Source organism: Gopherus evgoodei, chromosome 1 (assembly GCF_007399415.2).
Source record: "Gopherus evgoodei ecotype Sinaloan lineage chromosome 1, rGopEvg1_v1.p, whole genome shotgun sequence".
Taxonomy (NCBI): Eukaryota; Metazoa; Chordata; order Testudines; family Testudinidae; genus Gopherus; species Gopherus evgoodei.
This window is the reverse complement of record NC_044322.1, coordinates 127,603,773-127,625,594: the sequence shown is the minus strand read 5'-3', so window position 1 is coordinate 127,625,594 and position 21,822 is coordinate 127,603,773.

The following is a 21,822-nucleotide window of genomic DNA, read 5'->3' as shown; positions in this document are numbered from 1 at the left end:
CCTGACGTAATCATAGCTCCCTGCATTGCTGAAAATAGCCACCATCTCACTTTGCAGGAGACAATTGGGAACCTTAACAAACTCACTAATTGACATGTACACAGAGACTTAATTCCTGGACTGGTAAAGAAGAATTAATTAGAAATGTTCTTCCAATATTATAAATCAACAAAATCCATATCCACAATGCTTTTATGTTGGAAAGAACCAGATTTAGGAACAAAACTGTACATAACATAATTAAAATTCGACATTTTTGAACTTTATGTATCTTCCATTGAATTGCTAATGAAGATTATACATGTTATTCTTTTTGTTTCTTTATGATGAGAACCTTGTAAGAAACAAAATAATGAACAGGAATCTTGATCACCATTCTTTTCAGAAAACAAGCATATCTTCTACAGTGTCTACATCTGTGCTAAATTATCCTTTGAGTTATTCTCCCCCATGAAAGTAAAAGATTTCACAAAACATGAACCTATGCAATTTCAGTAGTGAAGACCATTATTTCATTTTTCTGGAATACTCATCCATGTATGGCAGTCAATGTAATTTTAACAAAATGAGGGAGGTTTTTTTGGTGTTAAGGCCGTTTTCTCTATAAATGAATAACTAAATCAATCATGGTTTAATCTTTTTTTTAATTAATTAAATAAACAAGATCAGTTTCTACTGTGCAGAAACAACTGGAAGCTTGTAAACTGACCTATTTGCTTCTTGTCATATGGCAAACTTAACTAACATGGAAAGAATACACATGTATTAAAGCAAAAATGGCATTCCATGCCTTACTACTAATAAAAACCTAGTGAAAAGGGCATTGATTATTTTGCAAGGCTGCCTTTTCATTTATTGAGCTTTCACAACAGTTTTTGATAAATTTGATTAGCAGCCATAATGCTCAACCTTAGAGAATGCTTAGAAACCCAAGGCTCCTGAGGCACCTGGGAAACATTTTCAACAGCAGCAGGGAAAAAATATACACATATTAAAAAACAACAAAGAAGCAGTCTTAAAAGTACAACTAACAAGAGAAGTAACTGATCCCTGACTTAAGATGCATGGTTACCTAACGTTGTGCAAATATGAATGTTGTAGCCTCTCATAAGATTACAAAGCTCTATTTGTAGTATGATTTAGAATATAAAATGCTACTACTAAGATAAATTTTCTTGCCTGTTGATTTGACCCCATCACACCCCTTTCTGGAATAACCATTCACTGACTCACCCATTCGTTGCACTGCACATTAACTTCAACATTCTTATTCTTGCCATCAAGGCCCAACATTAAAATAATCCCCTCCTGTAACTCAGACTTGTTTAGTATCAGATGGGTAGCCATGTTAGTCTGGATCTGTAAAAGCAGCAAAGAATCCTGTGGCATCTTATAGACTAACAGATGTTTTGGAGCATGAGCTTTAATGGGTGAATACCCACTTCATCAGATGCGTGTTGTGGAAATTTCCAGGGGCAGGTATATATATGCAAGGAAGCTAGAGATAACGAGGTTAGTTCAATCAGGGAGGATGAGGCCCTGTTCTAGCAGTTGAGATGTGAAAACCAAGGGAGGAGAAACTGGTTTTGTAGTTGGCAAGCCATTCACAGTCTTTGTTTAATCCTGAGCTGATGGTGTCAAATTTGCAGATGAACTGAAGCTCAGCAGTTTCTCTTTGAAGTCTGGTCCTGAAGTTTTTTTGCTGCAGGATGGCCACCATAAGGTCTGCTATAGTGTAGCCAGGGAGGTTGAAGTGTTCTCCTACAGGTTTTTGTATATTGCCATTCCTAATGTCCATTTATCCTTTTCCATGGAGACTATCCAGTTTGGCCAATGTACATAGCAGAGGGGCACTGCTGGCATATGGATGGCATATATTACATTGGTGGACGTGCAGATGAATGAACCAGTGATGGTGTGGCTGATCTGGTTAGGTCCTGTGATGGTGTTGCTGGTGTTGATATGTAGGCAAAGTTGGCATCGAGGTTTGTTGCATGGATTGGTTCCTGAGCTAGAATTACTATGGTGTGGTGTGCAGTTACTGGTGAGAATATGTTTCAGGTTGGCAGGTTGTCTGTGGGCAAGGACTGGCCTGCCACCCAAGTCCTGTGAAAGTGTGGGATCATTGTCCAGGATGGGTTGTAGATCCCTGATGATGCATTGGAGAGGTCTTAGCTGGGGACTGTATGTGATGGCCAGTGGAGTCCTGTTGGTTTCTTTCTTATGTTTGTCTTGCAGTAGGAGGCTTCTAGGTACACGTCTGGCTCTGTTGATCTGTTTCCTTATTTCCTCGTGCGGGTATTGTAGCTTTGAGAATGCTTGGTGGAGATTTTGTAGGTGTTGGTCTCTGTCTAAGGGGTTAGAGCAGATGCGGTTGTACCTCAGTGCTTGGCTGTAGACAATGGATCGTGTGATGTGCCCAGGATGGAAGCTGGAGGCATGAAGGTAGGCATAGCGGTCGGTAGGTTTTCGGTATACAGTGGTGTTAATGTGACCATCACTTATTTGCACCGTGGTGTCCAGGAAGTGGACCTCCCATGTAGATTGGTGCAGGCTGAGGTTGATCGTGGGGTGGAAGCTGTTGAAATCGTGGCGGAATTTTTCCAGAGTCTCCTTCCCATGGGTCCAGATGATGAAGATGTCATCAATGTAACATAGGTAGAGAAGGGGCGTGAGTAGACGAGAGCTGAGGAAGAGTTGTTCCAGGTCAGCCATAAAAATATTGGCATATTGTGGGGCCATGTGGGTGCCCATAGCGGTGCCACTGATCTGGAGGTATATATTGTCATCAAATTTGAAATAGTTGTGTGTGAAGATAAAGGCACAGAGCTCAGCAGCCAGTTGTGCTGTGGCATCATCAGGGATAGTGTTCCTGACAGCTTGTATTCTATCTGTGTGTGGGATGTTTGTGTAGAGAGCCTCTACATCCATGGTGACTAGGATGGTGTTTTCTGGAAGGTCGCCAATGCATTGTAGTTTCCTCAGGAAATCATTGGTGTCATGGAGATAGCTGGGAGTGCTGGTGGCATAGGGTCTGAGTAGACAGTTCACATATCCAGACAGTCCTTCAATGAGAATGTCAATGCCCGAGATGATGGGGCATCCAGGATTTCCAGGTTTGTGAATCTTAGGTAGTAGATAGAATAACCCTGGTCGGGGCTCTAAGGGTATGTTGATTTGTTCCGGTGTTAGTGTAGGGAGTGTCCTGAGTAGATGGTGCAGTTTCTTAGTGTATTCCTCAGTGGGATCTGAGGGAAGTGGCCTGTAGAATTTGGTATTGGAGAGTTGTCTGGTGGCCTCTTTTTGGTAGTCAGACTTGTTTTTTCACTCCGTGTTCTCCACCTTCTCTGCTCCATTAGAGAAACTACCCTCAATAACCCTTTCATCTTCTGCTTTCTCAAATATCTTTATCCCTTTCCCCTGACCACCAATGCTGCCTTCAAGCTTTGAATATCCTCCCCAAAGCCATTCATCAGCTGCTTCTCTGGTCTCTTAAATCTTTCCAAAAAATTCAATTCTACTGTATCATATATGAGATTGTGAGAAAGGTATCAAAGCAAACAAACAACCATTGTCTATCAGAGCAATCAAATTGTATCCAGGCCTTATTATAGAGACATTGATGTTACTCTTATCTTTCCTCACCATCCTTTTTTATTATTTTTTCCCTAAACTTTTGTTAGGGCTGGTTGAAAATATTTCATCAAACCTTTTTTTTTAATGGAAAAGTGGAGTTTTGATTAAACCAAAGTGTATGTGGAAAGTGCTTTCCTTAAATTATTTTGATATCTTACTGAAAAACCTAAAAACTGAATTTTTTTGCCTGTAATTTTTTTGTTAGTTTTGGCTGGAATTTTTGTTTTGTTTTGTTTTGTTTTCATCTGCCATTGGCGGCCAACTTTCAGATTTTTATTTTTTTCCCAATAACTATTCAATATTTTCCACTGAAAAGGCAGTGGAAAGATTACAATAGACTTTAAAGGGAATTGGTCTATTTCCCTATTTTACTTAGCTCTGAATGTAAGGCAAAGCTATTCTTCTCTGTGTGGCAAATATCACCAGACAATACAATGTTATACACAACTATACAAAGCCTGTAGTCACCAAGGCAATGAAATGTGAGCATCTGCATGAAAACATGCAAGTGAAATTTCAGGATAGTTCCATCTAGCAGGGAAATGAATATATGGTGAGCGTGCATAAAATGTTTAAATGCAAACTTGTCATAGGGAGACAGGTGCATTTGCATGATCCACTGACTAGAACTTTCAGATTTTGAACAAAGGAGCTTAGTCAGATCTGGTCCCCATATATATGACTCTGGCAGATTTAAGGGGAAAAGAGTTAGAAAGCAGATATATACAATCAACTTTGTTTTCCTAATAAAATGGAGTTTACCAGTTGATATGAATTATGTGTGTCAGTACTCTCTCCTCATATTATCTTTCTCTTCATGGAGCTGCCCTCTCAGTCAACACTTCAGAACATGACAGAGGACCATGACTTCTACTCCATTACAGAACATCCAGATATGCCCACTGTGACTGACAATTTCCTGCACTATCTTGAATGAACTTTATTTAATTAAGTTAAACCTTATTGAATTAGTTTTAACACCTTTCAAGTTAATGTATTAAAATGCAGTTGTGTATGTATTTATCATAGAATTGTATGTATTTCCATGGGAAGTATCTGTGTATAGTTTATTTTTTATATAAAGTAGGGCTGAAATTCTGTCAGGAAAATCAGTCATTCAAGATATGGACTGACCTCATCTGAATGTCCTAGCTAGGTGCATGTAATTAACCTCTCAGAAACAATGTTCCTAATTTGTTTCATTAATTCTAACTGTGATAAAGAGCAGTGAGGCCTTTAAGTCTTGGCACTCTAATTTCAGGGACACTTTGGTCATTGATATAGAATTCCTGCTGCTGGAGATAGATAATATTCTCCAGAGAAAACAGTCAGTCTCCTTTAATTGAAATTACCTTCTAGAAGAAAAGTGCCATACATTAGGTTGGATGAGGGCTAAGCTCTGCACTGAACATTAGAACATCTGACATTCACTTTTTGCAAAAGAGTTATATTGCTCTCCTATAATGCCAATAATCAAGGAACATGTTTCCACTGAAATATTGTTTCATATTTAAATTACAAGTGCACTCACTCTCCCAACTAGTGTCATTGTGCATTGGTGGAAGTAGGCATCAAGAAATGGAGAAGAGGGCGCACTTTCCTTGAACCTGATTTAATGCAATATCCAGTAGAGCATTTTCAGATTTTACACATCAATATTTGAAGAACATTTGTTGCCACAAAGACAATCAGCTCCCTCCTCTCACTCCCCACAGAATGTGCCGCCTCCTCAGTTCAGACTTTCAAATTAGGAGAAAGGATAAAGAGTAAGAGAGATCAATAGCAGCAACTACAATTGATAAGATTTTAAATCCAAAATCTCTTTAGAGGGTCTGGGTTTTCCTTCTGGAGACAGAGAGGGGAAAAATTATTCTGTTCAGTTTAGAACTAGTACGTTTTGGCCCAATCCTGCAATATATTAAGATGCAAAACATCCTAATTTGCACAAAAACAGATGCCATGTCAGGCAACACAACACCTGCCAAGAGGAACAAGATACATTGCCATTTGCTTGTCACTTTGGACCCAACTATGCATTGTTCCTTCCCTTCAAACTCTAGGTTTTTTTTAAGTCTACTGTTAGGCTTTATCTACACTAGCACTTTTGTCGGCAAAATTTTTGTTAATCAAGAGTGTGAAAAAACTGCCTCACTGGCCGACATAAGTTTCACGGACAAAAGTGTTGGTATTCATAGCGCTATGTCAGCGGGAGACGCTCTCTCATTGACATAGCTACTGCTGTTCATTGGGTGTGGTTTATTTATCTGGCATAGAATGTTTATACAGGTACAGCTGTGCTACTGTAAGATCCGTAGAATAGACGTAGCCCGAGTCAGGTGACTTGGATCACTTTCCCTTATCTGAATTGGCTTTTCTGCATGTAGGGCTTTCGATTATAGATAAAGTTGTTTTTTACATTTTCTTTGTTAGGCTTCACAGGACTGCTCTACTTTTAAAATTAGGTCAGCATAGCTATGGTGCATGGAAGTGTGAAAAATACACATCTCTGGACACTGTAGCTATGCCGACTTAACCCTTGGTGTAGATGCAGCTAGATCTACCCTACCACCAGGGAGAAAAATCTCTTTGTTGCTTTGGACTGTACCTGAGCTACAGGGTTATGCCAGCAGAGCTACAGTGCTATAGTCACTGTAGCATAGGCATGGTTACAGTGCCATGAATTCAGTCACTAAAAGATTCACTTCGTATGGGCTAAAATGTAATCCAGAAAAGTTACATGTTCTCACTGGATTTTAGATATGCCTGAAAAAGAAGACACAATGTTTCAATTAATGTTCTAACCTAGTGTGCCAGTATGTCCATTGGTTAGATTGCTTTTCTGAACTCTAGCCCCTTGGAATCTACATTCTGTGCTTATACAAATGTTAGGCATTTTGTTCAGAAAATCCAGGGGTGTTTTGTGATTCTTTAGTAGACAACATTTTTTCTCTTTTCTTGTTTCTGTCACTCATTCTACTTTCTTCCCACTTTCTCTTTTGCCTCTGACCACCTTATCCTCAACAGGAATGTCAAATGTTATTAATCATAAAGTCCCATTGAAATTACAAAATCTACCGTATCGGGGGCACACAATTTAGAGCAGTAATTGTTCCAACATAGTTAAAACATGGTCTGATTCTCTGTGCTGTGTTTAAATGAACGATACTCAGGCAACATCCAACAAAGTTTTTACTGTTTGAGGCCTTTCTATTACATAATTGCTCTCAATCTAGCTATATATTGTAGGCCCCTGAAAAAAGCATTCATCATCCATCTCAGTCTCAGACATGATGCTACCTGCAGTAAAGAAGAAAGCAAAGCATTCACAGAATACAGAACTTCCTTCTTCCAATGAGGAGACACTGAGTCACCCAAAACCCCTTCATTGCAGAGTTGCATTGCAGTGTAAAAGGCACATCTGGTAAATGTAGAGCAGGAGGTCTCAAATTGGAGGTCACAAGGTTCTTACATGGGGGGAGTTATGAGCTGACAGCCTCTACCCCAAACCCTGCTTCACCTCCAGCATTTATAATGGTATTAAATATATTAAAAATGTTTTTAATTTATAAGGGGGGTCGCACTCAGAGGCTTACTATGTGAAAGGGGTCACCGGTACAAAAGTTTGAGAACCACTGATGTAGAAGTTATAGCTTTAGACCAATGATAGATTAATTGAGGAGATACTCCAGCCCATTCATGAACAAGGAAGACTCAGCCTCTGTTAGCTTCTGGATAATTCCAATACTGGTTAGATGGCATTAAACCTTTTCTTAAAAGCGAACCAAAAACTCTATCTCTGCTCAAAACCCCTTTTCTTATTAATTACGTCTTTGTCACTTCTGCAATAAATTTATGAGAGACAAAAACCATAGCAGAATGAGTTAAGGATGATTCTGATTTCCCCCACTTTTTAAAAGCTTAACTTTATCTCCACCATTTTAAAGTAAAAATTGATTTTGCATAATCATCTCCTAATGATCGATGCCCTCTCATGAAATTAGTGACAGAATTAAGCCCTAGTATGCTATATTTTGAAAATATGAAAGAAATTCTTTCCAATCCAAAATAAGAATCAAGACAAATTTTACAGTGGTATGATTTTTAACAAGTATGACTGCATTTCCTTGGAATATTTCTTCCTTGTGACTGCAGCATTTTGTGCCTTGTGAGAGCTCCACTTGACTTACTTAGAGATTATAAAGCTACTGTCCAGCTGAGAACACACACTGAGTAGTTTAATCAGGATGCAACTCAGCAAGAGCACTAGGAAATTTCAATGGTGTTCTAAAGATACAATATTTTACTTTAGACAATCAGTATTTAGAGTATAATAAACACTTCAAATGTCCAAATGCAAGCTCTACTACTCACAAATGGAAGAACTGTTTGCTACTTTGTTTTTATAAATGAAACCTCAGACAAGACCAGCTCTAAAGTGAAATGTGGAGAGGCATAAGAGCTTGACTTCATCCCATCTCTCTACCCCACACCATGCTTCTGCCCAATAGTATAACTCTCAGCCTATTCCCAACCCACACCAACTTCATTTTCCATCTGGATGAGAGAAAGTGTTTGACACAGAAACACTTACTTAAGAAGGTGAGCAGAACTCTATTGCAATGTACGGCGAGTGTCATAAACAGATAGTTAAGGATTAATGTCTCTTTTACCTGTAAAGGGTTAACAAGCTCAGTGAACCTGTCTGACACCTGACCAAAGGACCAATCGGGAGACAAGATACTTTCAAATCTTGGTGGAGCTAAGTTTTTGTTTTGTGCTGTTTGTTCTGTTCGTTGTTCTCTCTTGGGATTAAGAGAAGCCAGACATGCAACCAGATTTCTCCAATCTTACTGAAACAGTCTCTCAGGTTCAAGATAGTAAGTAATAGATAAAAAGCAGATTAGATTTATGTTTGTTTTCTTTATTTGCAAATGTGTATTTTGCTGGAAGGATATTTCACCTCTGTTTGCTGTAACTTATACTTAGGCTGGGAGGGGGAGTCCCTCTGGTCTAGATAAAGCTGAGACCCTGTAAACATTTTCCATCTTGATTTTTACAGAGTTAATTTTTACTTTTTTCTTTCTTTAAATAAAAGCTTTTCTTTTTAAGAACCTGATTGATTTTGTCCTTGTGTAAGACCCAAGGGGACTGGGTCTGAACTCACCAGGGATTGGTGGGGGAAAGGAGAGAAGGGGGAGGAAAAGGTTAATTTCTCTCTGTGTTAGGATTCAAGGAGTTAGGATCAGTGTCTCTCTCTCATGGAGAGTCTGGGAGCGGGAGAGAAGGGGCGGAAGGTGAATTCGCTCTCTGTTTTAAGATTCAAGGAGTTTGAATCACAGTATCTCTCAGGGTAACCCAGGGAGGGAAAAGTCTGGGAGGGGAAAGGTAGAGGGATGGTTTATTTCCCCTTGTGTTAAGACCCAAGGGGTTTGGGTCTGGGTCTTGGTCTCCCCAGGGAAGGTTTTGGGGGGACAAGGAGTGCACCAGACACTGAAATCTCTGGTTGGTGGCAGCGCTATAAGATCTAAGCTAGGAATTAAGCTTAGAAGGGACATGCAGGTCCCCACTTTCTGGACGCTAAAGTTCAAAGTGGGAAAGAGACCCTGACAGGGAGATTTTAGCAAACAAGTAAAGTGCATGAAACCAGTTTTGTTTATTGCTAAAAGCAGCCATGTCAGCAGGCCATAAATTGGCCACGCAGCAGCCTCAGCATAACCAAGGCAGGAAGGGAGGGGGTATTGGGTGCCACAGAAAGGGCAATTTGATCCTGCATCCTTCCTGATAAGAATTGTGTTGAAAATGCTAGTACATTCATTTTAGAAGAACAGGAAGCTTATCTTTGTACCCTCAGGAATGTGTCTGTCAGGGCCTCAAGGACCTGAAAAAAAAACATACCTGGGTTAATAGATGACCAGAAGGAAACCTGTTGCTTGACCTTTGAAACTGCTTGCTTAACATGTTTTCTTTAAGTGACATGTTATTGTATTACTAATGTATAAATTAAGGGGGAAAGTTGGAGTTAGTTGGATTCTTCGGGAGGGTTTCTCCAATGACTATCCCTCTGGATGCATCTTGTGGTCCCCACCAGCAGATGGAAGATTTGGCCACTGGAAGACTGCCACTGTGCCACTCGAGAGCCACACTCAGCTTCGGTAATTATCGAGGGTTGGGGGTGTTCTACTAACCTATTGCAGACATGTGCAAGTGCTTGAGACTAAGTAAAGTTTAGCTTTAAGTGAAAGCACTCCTGTGTTGCCCTGTTTGTGCCAGACATCTATTGGTCGGACGGTCATGTCTCCCCTGATTTATTTCCCAACACCACCTTGCACAAGTAAAAGTAACCAAGAGCTTTGGGTTGAAAGAACCCTGGGTAACAGCGAGTAAGACTGAAACAGCTGCTTACAGTAACTGCTAGTGCTTCCTAAATAGAATAGAATCATAGAATATCAGGGTTGGAAGGGACTTCAGGACGTCATCTAGTCCAACCCCTTGCTCAAAGTAGGACCAGCCCCAACTAAATCATCCCAGCCAGGGCTTTGTCAAGCCTAACCTTAAAATACCTTCATCAGGGTACTTCTTTCTGTACAGAGTAATTTCAAATCTTGATTTCTCCCCAGTCCCTTTGGATTTCTCTTATTGTCAGTTTACTCAATACAGTGGAAAAAATCTGATCATTCTGAAGGGCTCAGTCATCTCCCCATGAATCTCTGTATGTCAATCACTATTTTCTTCTTCCTTTGTTGTGCCTTTTCCTGCCCCACTCACACTCAGGCAGCCCAAAGTGGTGCTGCTGATTTGCCATATGGGAGCCACAATGAACAACTCCCTCTGTGGTCCAGTTTGGAAGTAGCACGCCTGTTTTAAGTTTCCTTTTGAACAAAATGTTCCTTTAACATTGTTTTAAGCATGCTGCTCAGATAGGAATGCCATAAAACTCTTTTCCTTTCCACAGGCCTGGAAATAGGAAGGTCTGCAGCAATAGAAACTTTTACCCATTATGGCGATTGGAGCAGGACTGAGATAGTTTTGAGAAAGGAGGAGGCAGTTGGTGCCTATTTCTCCACAACAACAATTACCTAGTGGTCAAAAGGATATACTTCAGGGAAGGAAAGCTCTGTCTTCCCTCTTCTAAATGTTATTTTATTTTTTGCAAAAAGAAAAATAATCCAGAAAGATCTCACTTCTTTCCCATTCCAGCTCTGCTTGGCATGGGGCAGAGTAAACTAGTGGCAGCTCACTTCTCTGTACCCCCTGCCCAGGAAAGGTGGAGGAACTCAGTCATAGGACGGACCGAGGCCAACAGCAAAATAGAAAAAGGACAGACCTGAAGCACTCCACTCTCCAAAGCATCCAAGAACAATACATGAGCACATTAGCCAGAGGTTTCTGCTGAAGTGATCAGCACGTAAATAGTTACTGTTAACTTCCAGATTGTCCTCACTATGAATGGGACATTTCACACCTTGCTTTGGAACTTTTGTTTCAGGATACCTGTCTGTAGATTCAGGAATACAACACTGCATCAGTTCTCATTTGTACGGTCTTCTTGGAAACCTTGAGTGCTAGAGAATGTTACTTGAACAAAAGGCTTGAACTAAGCAGAAGCTAATGGAGGGTAAACCTTTGAAGAGGTTTTAAACCCCGTAAGCCTCAGTGCAGTGCCTCTCCTGAACACAAACACTGGTTTAATTTTCTTTAACCTGTGATGTCAAACTCAGCTCTACAAAAAACAGGATAGACAGTGATTTGCAGTATTATTGTAGCCATGGTGGTCCCAAGATATTAGAGAGCAAGGGCAGCTCTAGGGATTTTGCCGCCCCAAGCACGGCAGGCAGGCTGCCTCCGGCGGTTTGCCTGTGGAGGGTCCGCTGGTCCCATGGCTTTGGCGGACCTCCCACAGGTACGCCTGCGGGAGGTCCTCTGAAGCCGCGGGACCAGCGGACCCTCCGCAGTCATGCCTGCGGGATGTCCACCGAAGCCGCGGGACCAGCCTACCCTCTGCAGGCAAGCCGCCAAGGGCAGCCTGCCTGCCGCTCTCGCGGCGCCGGCAGAGCACCCCCCGTGGCGTGCTGGGGCCTGGAGCCAGCCCTGTTAGAGAGACAAGATGGGTGAGGTAATACCTTGTCTGTATGATAGACAATGTGAATTAGAAACTGAATATTGTCTAACAATATGAAACGCACATGTCATGAACCATAGAACCTTCCAAACAAATGACTCTGGCAAGCAATGTCCTTACAGTTCTTGAACAGTTTTAACAGATTGGAAATTAATTTTTTTTTTTTGGCTGGCTTAATGATATGAGATACATAAAATCTGTTATTGACCTTTTACTGGATAACATAAGGCTCTCATTTTCCAGCCTGTCCTTTGACACCTGAATCAGAGCTCAAACATACAAGTATATGTCCATAAATATTTAATTACTCCAGGCAAAAAAGAAATATCAATTTTCAATTATAATACTTACAACTAATAAAAGATATCATGGTGTGGAGAGAGATTACAACTAGGTGCAAGACATCAAAAGATACACACAGTCTTATGCTTCACAAACTAAACTCAGAGTATTGTAGATTTTAAACAGAAGTCATGTTCAGTTTATTCCCATTTCCATCCTTTTCCTGAATTCAGTGCCCATGTTGCATAGAATGACTGGACTTCCAGAGTGACACTATATAAATGCAATTGGTCCCATTTCTCTTCTGTAAGCACTTCCATTGGGATGCATGGACTGATCCTTTGTGCCACAGTTGAAAAGATGGATGAAGCAGGGGATATTTTCTGATTAGAGCCATATGCAAGATCGTATCTTCTTATTAGCAGTGAGACTTTACCTCAGATTCTTCCCACCAATCTAATAGTTCTCACTACCATGGTGATAAGCACAGTACACACATTTAGAGAAATAAAATAGATTAGGTGGATTAGAGAGTCAGATTTCCTTGGGGTCAGATCAATGTTTATTTTCATATCCTCTTCTCGCTGGTGCTAATAAAAAATTATCACATTTCCAGAAAGGAGGAGAAGGGCTTCTTCTGCAGCTTTAGTTTAGTGTAGAATGTCCACAAGAGTGAGTGCATGATGTTATTTAATAAAGCTGTGCAAATTATTGAATCTTGGACTCATGGATTGAGCACTAAACCCTGCACAAACATAGCATGGGTTTGAGATAATTGCATTTGTGGGGAGAAGCAGCTGCTTTGTTAAGCTGGTAAAATATTGTGAAGAGGGGTTAGGATAGGTTGAGCTTTTGCCCCAAAGTCAGCCTTCCTCCTCTTTGCTCCCAATAGCTGCCTTTCTCCACCAAAAACGTTCTTCCAATGCCTCTGAGTTCTTTCAGTGACCCAACTACCATGGAGGCAGCAGTGTTCTCCTTTCCACCCTCATACACCTCTATATATTTAGGCTTGGAAAGACTCAGTGTTTTTTTTAATTCATTTCATTTTTTGGTAAATGTCTGTAAACATCAATTTCAGCACATGCACCAGTGAAAAAATATGTCCATATATAATAATCTAAATTTACAGAGAGTCAAAGTAAGAAATATCCTGCTTGAGTACTTATTAGTTTGATATAAAGATATTTACTTTGCATATTTTGCTGTGAGGTTGGTAATTTCTGTATTAACAGTTATAAAGCTTTAACTATCATCATCTACTGTCATTCAATAATTTTCTGATCCCCCATTCCATTGTCTGACTCTAGCATTACTTCCAAAAACTGTGACAATTTAAATTGATAAAAATAAAAATAAAATGCTTAAAATAGACATAGATATAATCTGTCAAAATGGTATATACAAACTCTGCTAAGCCTATTATATATATATATATTATATATATATATATATAATATATATATATATATATATATATGCAATAAGTCTATATTTAAAAAAGTGATTTAAGATTCAAACCCAGGCACACAAATATTAGGGAATGACAGAATTAAGGTGGCCTATTTATTAATTCATGGTCCCATATTTTTTCTACAGTATTCCTGCCTCAGTTGGTTGATATTGCTTTATATTCTCATCATTCAGTGTGTGGCCTTATACCATATATTATCTTCACTCTGCATAAGCAAAGGGGATGCAATCCCACTTTTATACAGTGTCACCAGTTGACTAGTGAGGATCATTGACAACACAGGAATAAACCAAATTACATGGATGTTATTAGGCAAGAGTGCTTAAATATATATTCTGTCTCCCATTCTTTGCTTCTTTTTCTGGCATTCTCGCCTAACGTGAATCTGAGTCAACCTTTTGAATGCATGATGTTTAAATATGTTCAAAACTAAATTTGATCCATCCCTAATTTTATTAAGGATTTTCTTGTTATAATCCTATAGCAGGGTTTCTCAAACAGGGGTCACTACTTGTGTAAAGAAAGCCCCTGGCGGGCCGGGCCAGTGTGTTTACCGGCTCTGCCCACAGGTGCGGCCAATCGCGGCTCTCACTGGCTGTGGATTGCTCTTCAGGGCTAATGGGGGCTGCTGAAGCAGCAACCAGTAAGTCCCTCAGCCCGCACTGCTTCCAGCAGTTCCCATTGGCCCGGATCAGCAATCGGCGGCCAGTGGGAGCTGCGATTGGCCAGACCTGCTGACAGGGCAGATAAACAAACCAGCCCGGCCCACAAAGGGATTTCCCTACACAAGTAGCGACCCGTTTGAGAAACCCTGTCTTATAAGGTCAGAATGGGCTCAATCACTGTATCATACACACAGTCTAAAGGATACTTGCTGGACTTTGTTTCCTTAAAAATGAAAGTGAAAGCCTAAAAATGCTTTAAAATTAATATAAATCATATTTTAATGCACCAAAGCCAGGAAATTCAGAAGGAAAATTTCCTATTCATCTTTACTCATTCTGTTATACAGTTCACTGTTTGTGGATTTTTGTGTTTCATATATGCTACATTACCAAGGCAGGAAGAGAGAAAATAAAGGAGAGAATTGGCCATCTCCACACCACACTGGGACAGCATGGGTTTTCTATCTGTCCCTTAGATCCATAAGTAGGAAGGCCCAAGTTGTAAAGGGGCCCTGAACTGAGCCTTTGCACTTCCTAAAAGTTGGACTTAGCAGGTACATGCAAAAATGCATGGGCATGTATATTTGCACCAATATATATAGAAGCAAGGTTGTTGTTTTTTAAAATGTTGGTACCAAAAGTCACCAGATGCACTCAAAAAAAAAAAAAGTTAAAAAGAAACAACAAACAGAGTTAAATTTATGTCTGACTTGTGATTGATCTGTTCAGGATAATAACTGATAATAGGCTTTTGCATCCCTACACTGGACCCAACTAAATGCCAGGTATGTGAGAGAGAGTAGCAGATATCACCCCTCCCCAGAATTGGATTTACACCTTATGTGCCCATAGACACCACATCTTCAGTAACACCCCACCCACTGCCTATAACTGACCTTCACGTTGCACACAGTTTTAGAGAGGTAAGTCACCTCTAGAACTTTGGCACCCCTAGGTGCATGCCCACTGTGTCTAACTGGAAATCCAGCCCTGCCCCTCCCCAAAGTTAAGTTAAAAAAGTTGCAGCCTGGCACATAAGTGTATCCCTGTGCCTGTCTTTCACCTGTGTGTCCTGATCAATACTTCAAGATAAAGCTGCTGTCTATAAAAGTATAATATGAATAGGTTATGTTTGAAGGAATTCTTTTATACTCTCTCAGTGTCACTTCTGGCAGTAGTAAACATTACTGACCATGTATATCTTCATTTAAATTGAAAAAAAAAAGACCATGGAAACAGGAGCACTGTATATTTGACTATGGTGTCTATTTTAGAGCACACAATTCATCACAAAAAAGCTGCAAAGGAATTTAACAAAACATAAACCAGTGCTGCAGTTAAAAGCAGGAAAATGTAACATATAACTGCAGCAATTTCTTCACCAATTAGAGGCCGCACAATCTTTGTTCATTAAAAAATAAAACGTGTGGCTGTTCAGTGGTAATTTAATGAAGTGTTTGAGGGTTTATGCCTAAAAGGAAAAAAAAGTATCTCTGCAATAGTGACTCACTAAATAGCCCTTGAAGGTCTACTGTGAGCAGTGGTGTCTACCAAAGATTAAACCGAGAATCAATCAGCAAATCATCCTTGCAGAGGTGTTTGAGGGGTGTTAATATTCAAGGAATTTCTGTTCATGAGTTTGCAGTGTCCTTATGGCTATGAACAGAGGATTCAGTCCAGTCTCTTCTGAAACATATTGTCCATGTGCCTCTCATTTTTGTGATAATCCAGTGAAGTGGAATGCTAAGAGACATTAGAACGATGTAGAATGCAGCTTTCATCTCTGGTACAGCTATTGGTTCTGCATAAACTGGTTCTATTATAGTCAGAACCAATTATAGCCCCCAAATAATACTATTTTATTTATTTGTGTCCAGTGGCACCCAAATCCCCAGTCATGGAGCTTTGCCTTATTGGGCTAGGAACTGCCCAAACACAGAACAAAGAAAGTGTAAGCTCTTTGGGGCAGGGACAATCTGCTACCCTTTTAAGGGGCAAAAAGTCTGGTCTGTATCAGGAATAACAATGCTATACTCCCTCCCATCCATCAATAAATTCAGCTTTGTTTTTTTGCAAGTTCTTTTGTGCTGTGCATGCAAGTGTGAACAGAAGCAATGCTGGGCACAAATCACATGACACGTCAGAGGTAATCTTCTGTATTGAGCTGAATCACTGGTTTAGGGATGAGCCAAACAAGTAACCCCACAATGTCCTGGTACATCACATCATCCGAACAAAGTAGAGATGCTGAGGTGGTATCTTCCTGGTAGGCCTAGGCCTTGCCATTAGCTGAGCAAGCTAGAGCTGCTGAGCCAGTAACATCACAAAGTCTTTAGATTTGCCATCAGCCTAGAAAGCCAGAAATGATGAACAATTAACTAAGACCTGTGCCTTGAAGTTGACATCAGCTAGCAAGTTAGAATTTCTGGGCCTCTGACAGGTCTAGCCCTTGTTAACATCCATGAAAGCCCAGCAACTTATTGAGAAGCATTGCTCTTCTTTCTCCCAGACTCATTTTCATTTCTACTAAATGTTAGAGTGCTCTGAATGGTGGATAGAAAAACAAAGATGACGAAGACAGTTCTCCCACATCTCCCTCATCCCAATCCCCTACCATGCCCTAAAAGAGCTCACTTGCTGTCTTTGGGGTTTCATATCTAACATTAAAATGTTACCTCTGTGTGACAGAGACTTTTTTTTCTTTTTCTTTCTTTAAATTCTACTGTAAGACATCTAGCCTAGTGTGGGGCTCCTTCCATTAAATATTCATAATACTTTGCATCTGATTGTCACCTATTATAAGTTCCACAGTGGTAGCAAGAAGGACATGCCTTCACACTTAGAACTGACTGTTCCAGCTCCTATTAGGCTGAGACTAGGATGCAGAGGTATAAAAGAAAGTCAACTGTATGTTACTGCTGACAAAATTATTGTAAACAGCAGGAAGAAAGCACCACAATCATAAAGGTTCAAAAAGAAGAAACTATTAAAGTATAAATTAATTAGCGGTCAAAAAAAGCAGGAGAACTTGGAAGGCTCATGCCCTTCCTTAAGGGTATGTCTTCACAGCAGAGTTACCCAGGCAATCTGTGCCCAGGTCTGAGCATCCAGGGTAGCCTAGCTTGGGTGTGAACAGCTACATTGCAGAGCCCTATTCAAGTTACTGAGTCCTTGCTGGTGTGTCATTAGGACTTCTGTGGGCATTTCCCATGCTTCTTTGCACTGCAGTATGCTGAGCTGTTTTGTGATCCTTTTCCAGTGAATTATGGAAGAACTTGCTTGTCCTGCTGGGCACATGAGGGGAATTCTGGGAAGACATTGAACTATCAGCACTTGAGTGATTTATCCTGCATCCTTACTGCAAAGTGAGGAGGTTATTAACCTGAATGAAAGTAGCACCTGCACTTTAGCCTGTAGTTCCACCCAGACCAGCCAGTATAGTTGTAATATGCTAAAATCAGGTGAGATGGTTTAGTGTGTGGACAGGAAGGTAGAAAGCACCACTAAACTTGGGTGAGATGGTTGTATCTGTGGACAGGAGGGAAGTTGGGGGGACCCGAATAAGAGCCTGGGTTAATTAATTCTGAAGCAAAGTCTTATCCTCAGAGACAATACGTTATCAAGAGGAAGGAATGTTTACCCACGTGGAGATATGAGAGATCCTAGCTATTTTACTATCTGCAAGTGGTGGGAAAATAGTAACCCTGTAAATTTCATATTGCAGAAGAGACTCAGATAACTAATACATTCAGAAGTAAAAATCTTATGTCCCATACTACAAAGAGGCTATTGCCTACATGCTTGCTAGGTATTGTAAGACACTCAAAAGTTGCCATTCATTTAATGCTTTCTAGTGTATGAACTCAGAATCACTCTGTGAGGTCTGTTTTACAAGCAATTTTTGACAAGTCTTATTCTATACCAGTGTAATTAAATTTACCCTAAATCAGGGCTCTAATGCAGGGGAATGGGAAGGAAAAATCATCTGTCATATTACCACAAAACCTATAAAGTACATTTTGGCAGGGTTGATCATTCAGGACAATTTCTGTCAAAGATTTGTAATCATTAGCCAATTTGGCTGCTCAGTTATTAAATTCAATGAATCTGTAATGGTTTGAGTACATGTCATGGTATAATTCCCCACTCTGAACCTTAGCGTCCAAAAGATGGGGTACCAGCATGAATTCCTCTAAGCTCAATTACCAGCCTAGTACTTGTAGTGCTGCCACCAACCAGGAATTCCAGCGCCTGGTACACTCTGGTCCCCCCAAAACCTTGTCCGGGGACCCCCAAGACCAGGACCCTCTGGATCTGAACACAAGGAAAGTAAACTCTTCCCCCCCATTGCTTTTCCCAGGCTTCCCCTCCCTGGGTTACCCTGGAAGATCACTGTGACTCAAACTCCTTGAATCTAAAAACAGAGAGGAAAATTCACCTTCCCCCCTTCTTCTCTCTCCCCTCCCAGACTCTCCCTGGAGAGAAAAGTATCCTAACACAGAGAAAAAATTACCCTTTCTCTTCCCTTCCCTCCTTTCTCCCCACCAATTCCCTGGTGGATCCAGACCCAGTCCCCTGGGTTCCTCACCAGAATAAAAAAAAACAATCAGGTTCTTAAACAAGAAAAGCTTTTAATTAAAGAAAGAAAAAACATTAAAAATTATCTTTGTAAATTTAAGATGGAATACGTTACAGGGCCTTTCAGCTCTAGACACTGGGAATACCCTCCCAGCCTAAGTATACAAGTACAAATTAAAATACTTTCAGCAAAATACAAATTTGAACTCCTTCCAGCCAAATACACATTTGCAAATAAAGAAAACAAACATAAGCCTAACTCGCCTTATCTACCTAGTACTCACTATTCTGGACATATAAGAGACTGTATCAAAGAGATCGGAGAGAACACCTGGTTGCAAGTCTGGTCCCTCTGAGCTCCAGAGTGAACAACAACCAAACACTACAGCACAGACAAAAACTTCCCTCCCTCAGGATTTGAAAGTAACCTGTCCCCTAATTGGTCTTCTGGTCAGGTGACAGCCAGGCTCACTGATCTTGTTAACCCTTTACAGGCAAAAGAGATATGAAGTACTTCTGTTCTATTAACTCTTACTTATCTGTTTATGACAGTACACCTGTCGCAGTGCTCGAAGTGGCTTGGTCTTTAAATATTTTTTAACCAATATTTTTACCAGCTGACCTTTCTTTTTACTGCTTATAAGGTTTTACTTGGCTGGTCTTTTTGTTATTTGCCTGATTTTTAACTACAAAATTATAATGGCATTAAAGGGGGATTTTGACATAACCTGGATTCTGATACATTTAATCACCTTGGCCAGATTCTGTCTCATTAACAGCATAAACTTAAGCTACAGATTGCGAGTGGCGGCAGCTCACACAAGGGTTCCTTTGACATCAGTGGAATGTGGAACTGCTTTTGTGAATAAGTGCTCACCACTGTGAGTAAGAGGATGACAATTTGACCCATACTCAGAATGTAGTCTCACTGAAATCAATGGGGACTATTCAAGGAGTATAATACTACTCAGTGTGCCTGATCTTCTGAAAGTGTAAATTTGCATAGTTCCATTGACCTTCATTGGAGCTCCTCCAGTTTACACTATCTGAGGATTTAGCCCAGTGAATATAAAGGTGGCAGAAGGGTTTATCTGACCTTTTAACACTTTAACTTTCCTCACAAATCTTGCTTGGTTCCTGTGCCAGTCCCCAGATTTGAAAAAGTGTACAGTATATGCTGTAAATTGTCTTTTCAGTCTATAGAGAATGAAAAATCGGGCTATTCAAATGAGGCTTCCTACTACAAGGTTATGCCATACATCCCTGTTCTCACTCACACTGGCCGTAGGAAATTTTCTCCTATTAGGAGGACTGTCGTGCAGTAGATACAAGGAGTTTCACAGTTGAAGGATTAAATCATGCAGACTCCCATTTGTAGAGAGAATGCTGATTGATTTAATTGGGTGTGGGTTTTTGCTTTTGTTTGCTTGTTGATGACCTTCTGAGGTGGGTGTGTTCTTGAAGACTTATGACTTCTCTGACCTAAAGGGGACTTTCTGCCCTGCAAAGTGAAGTCCATTGACAAACAGTGAGTCATATTATGTAACAAATTCTACTATCCTGTTGGACAGGTGGTATTTTAAGGGTCTAAGTTATCAGTTGTTATGCGCACGCACACACACACGCACACACACACACACACACACACAGCAGGATGCACTTAGCAGGCACACTAATGATGAGAAGAGAAATTTTAGACAAAAGCACTGGGACCCTTCTCCTATGAAATGTGTCTAGAGATCTTCAGTGCCCACATAGAGCAAGACTTCCATTTTAAGATTTCATCTGAAAAAAACCCTCCCTCCCCAAGCAAGTAGTACTCAATGCCTCTTTCTCAGAATGATAGCCTGAGCAACCCTGCTGAAATTCAGATTTGGAGAGTCAAGACACCTGATATTTAGACTTACTTAGACAGTCCCCAAATAAATAACTGTGTTAAGAAATGGCGCAACATTTTCCAAATTTGACCAAAGAAACTGGCTTTCAGTTTGCAATTATTTGCTATAAAGGCTAGAATTTTAAAGTCTATGATAAATGATAGCAAAGACATAAAATTCCATAAACCTGGCTGGCAGTTTTGCTCTTCGTAAATATCCAATCAGCTTTTCTGGAGCTCACAGCTATTTCAGAGCAGTGCTGGTGTCAGAAACCTGAGAACAAGCCAAAATGGGTAGAGTCTATATACGCACTGTTTTTTTTGCGATATAAACTAATTACTATGAGCCACTTTTTTTACCTGTAAATGACTTCTGACCCAGTCTTCAAAAATGTTTGCGTTTAAGTGACCAATAAAAATACAGGAAATAATTAATCAGGAAGCAACCATATTGTCAGTCTGGCAGCGAAAATCGGGACAGGAGGTGAGAAAGTGCAGGCAGACCTAGGGAGTACCAGGGCAGTTTCTAGATCATGTTTAAAGATGATCTAAACTCTCTGCTATGTGTTTTCTCTGAAGAAAAGTAAGCATCATATAGATGCATATACTGCACTCAAACTACCAGACCTACCATACAAGTCTCTCTGTGTTCCTTGGACCTCTGGGTATGTCAGAGGAGCAGGTAAGGATGTGTCTGGGATAGCAAAGTCCAGTTGGTCCTCAACAGAACACTATCCTCTCCTCTCACACCATAACATGGCCTCCACTGGCATGCTCTCACCACCCATATTGAACATAGTGCCCTCAGCATCACCTCCAGAAATAGTCCCTGAAGTAAAGAGTTGCCCATTGGAGCCAAGAGAAAAGCAAGTCTTTACAACACTAGGAATCTTATGCAGTCAGCATCACAGACAGCTTGCAGTCAGCACACTTATGCTAAATGTAGGGGAAAAATTGTCTATGGGATAGGTGGGGAAAAGGAGAAACTTCTACTCTCCCCCTCTTTCTCCTCCTCATTGTGTTTGTCCCTGCCCTACTACACATTTCTTCGTCTTTCTGTCTCTCCAGTTCTCCCTTTCCCTTACCGCCTGAAAATAAGGTGTGGATAGGGGTATAGAGAGGAATTTACCTTAATTACAGTATTGTTAGGGTTGTTGAATTGTTTGCTGTGTGTGTCCATATATTTAATAGAGTC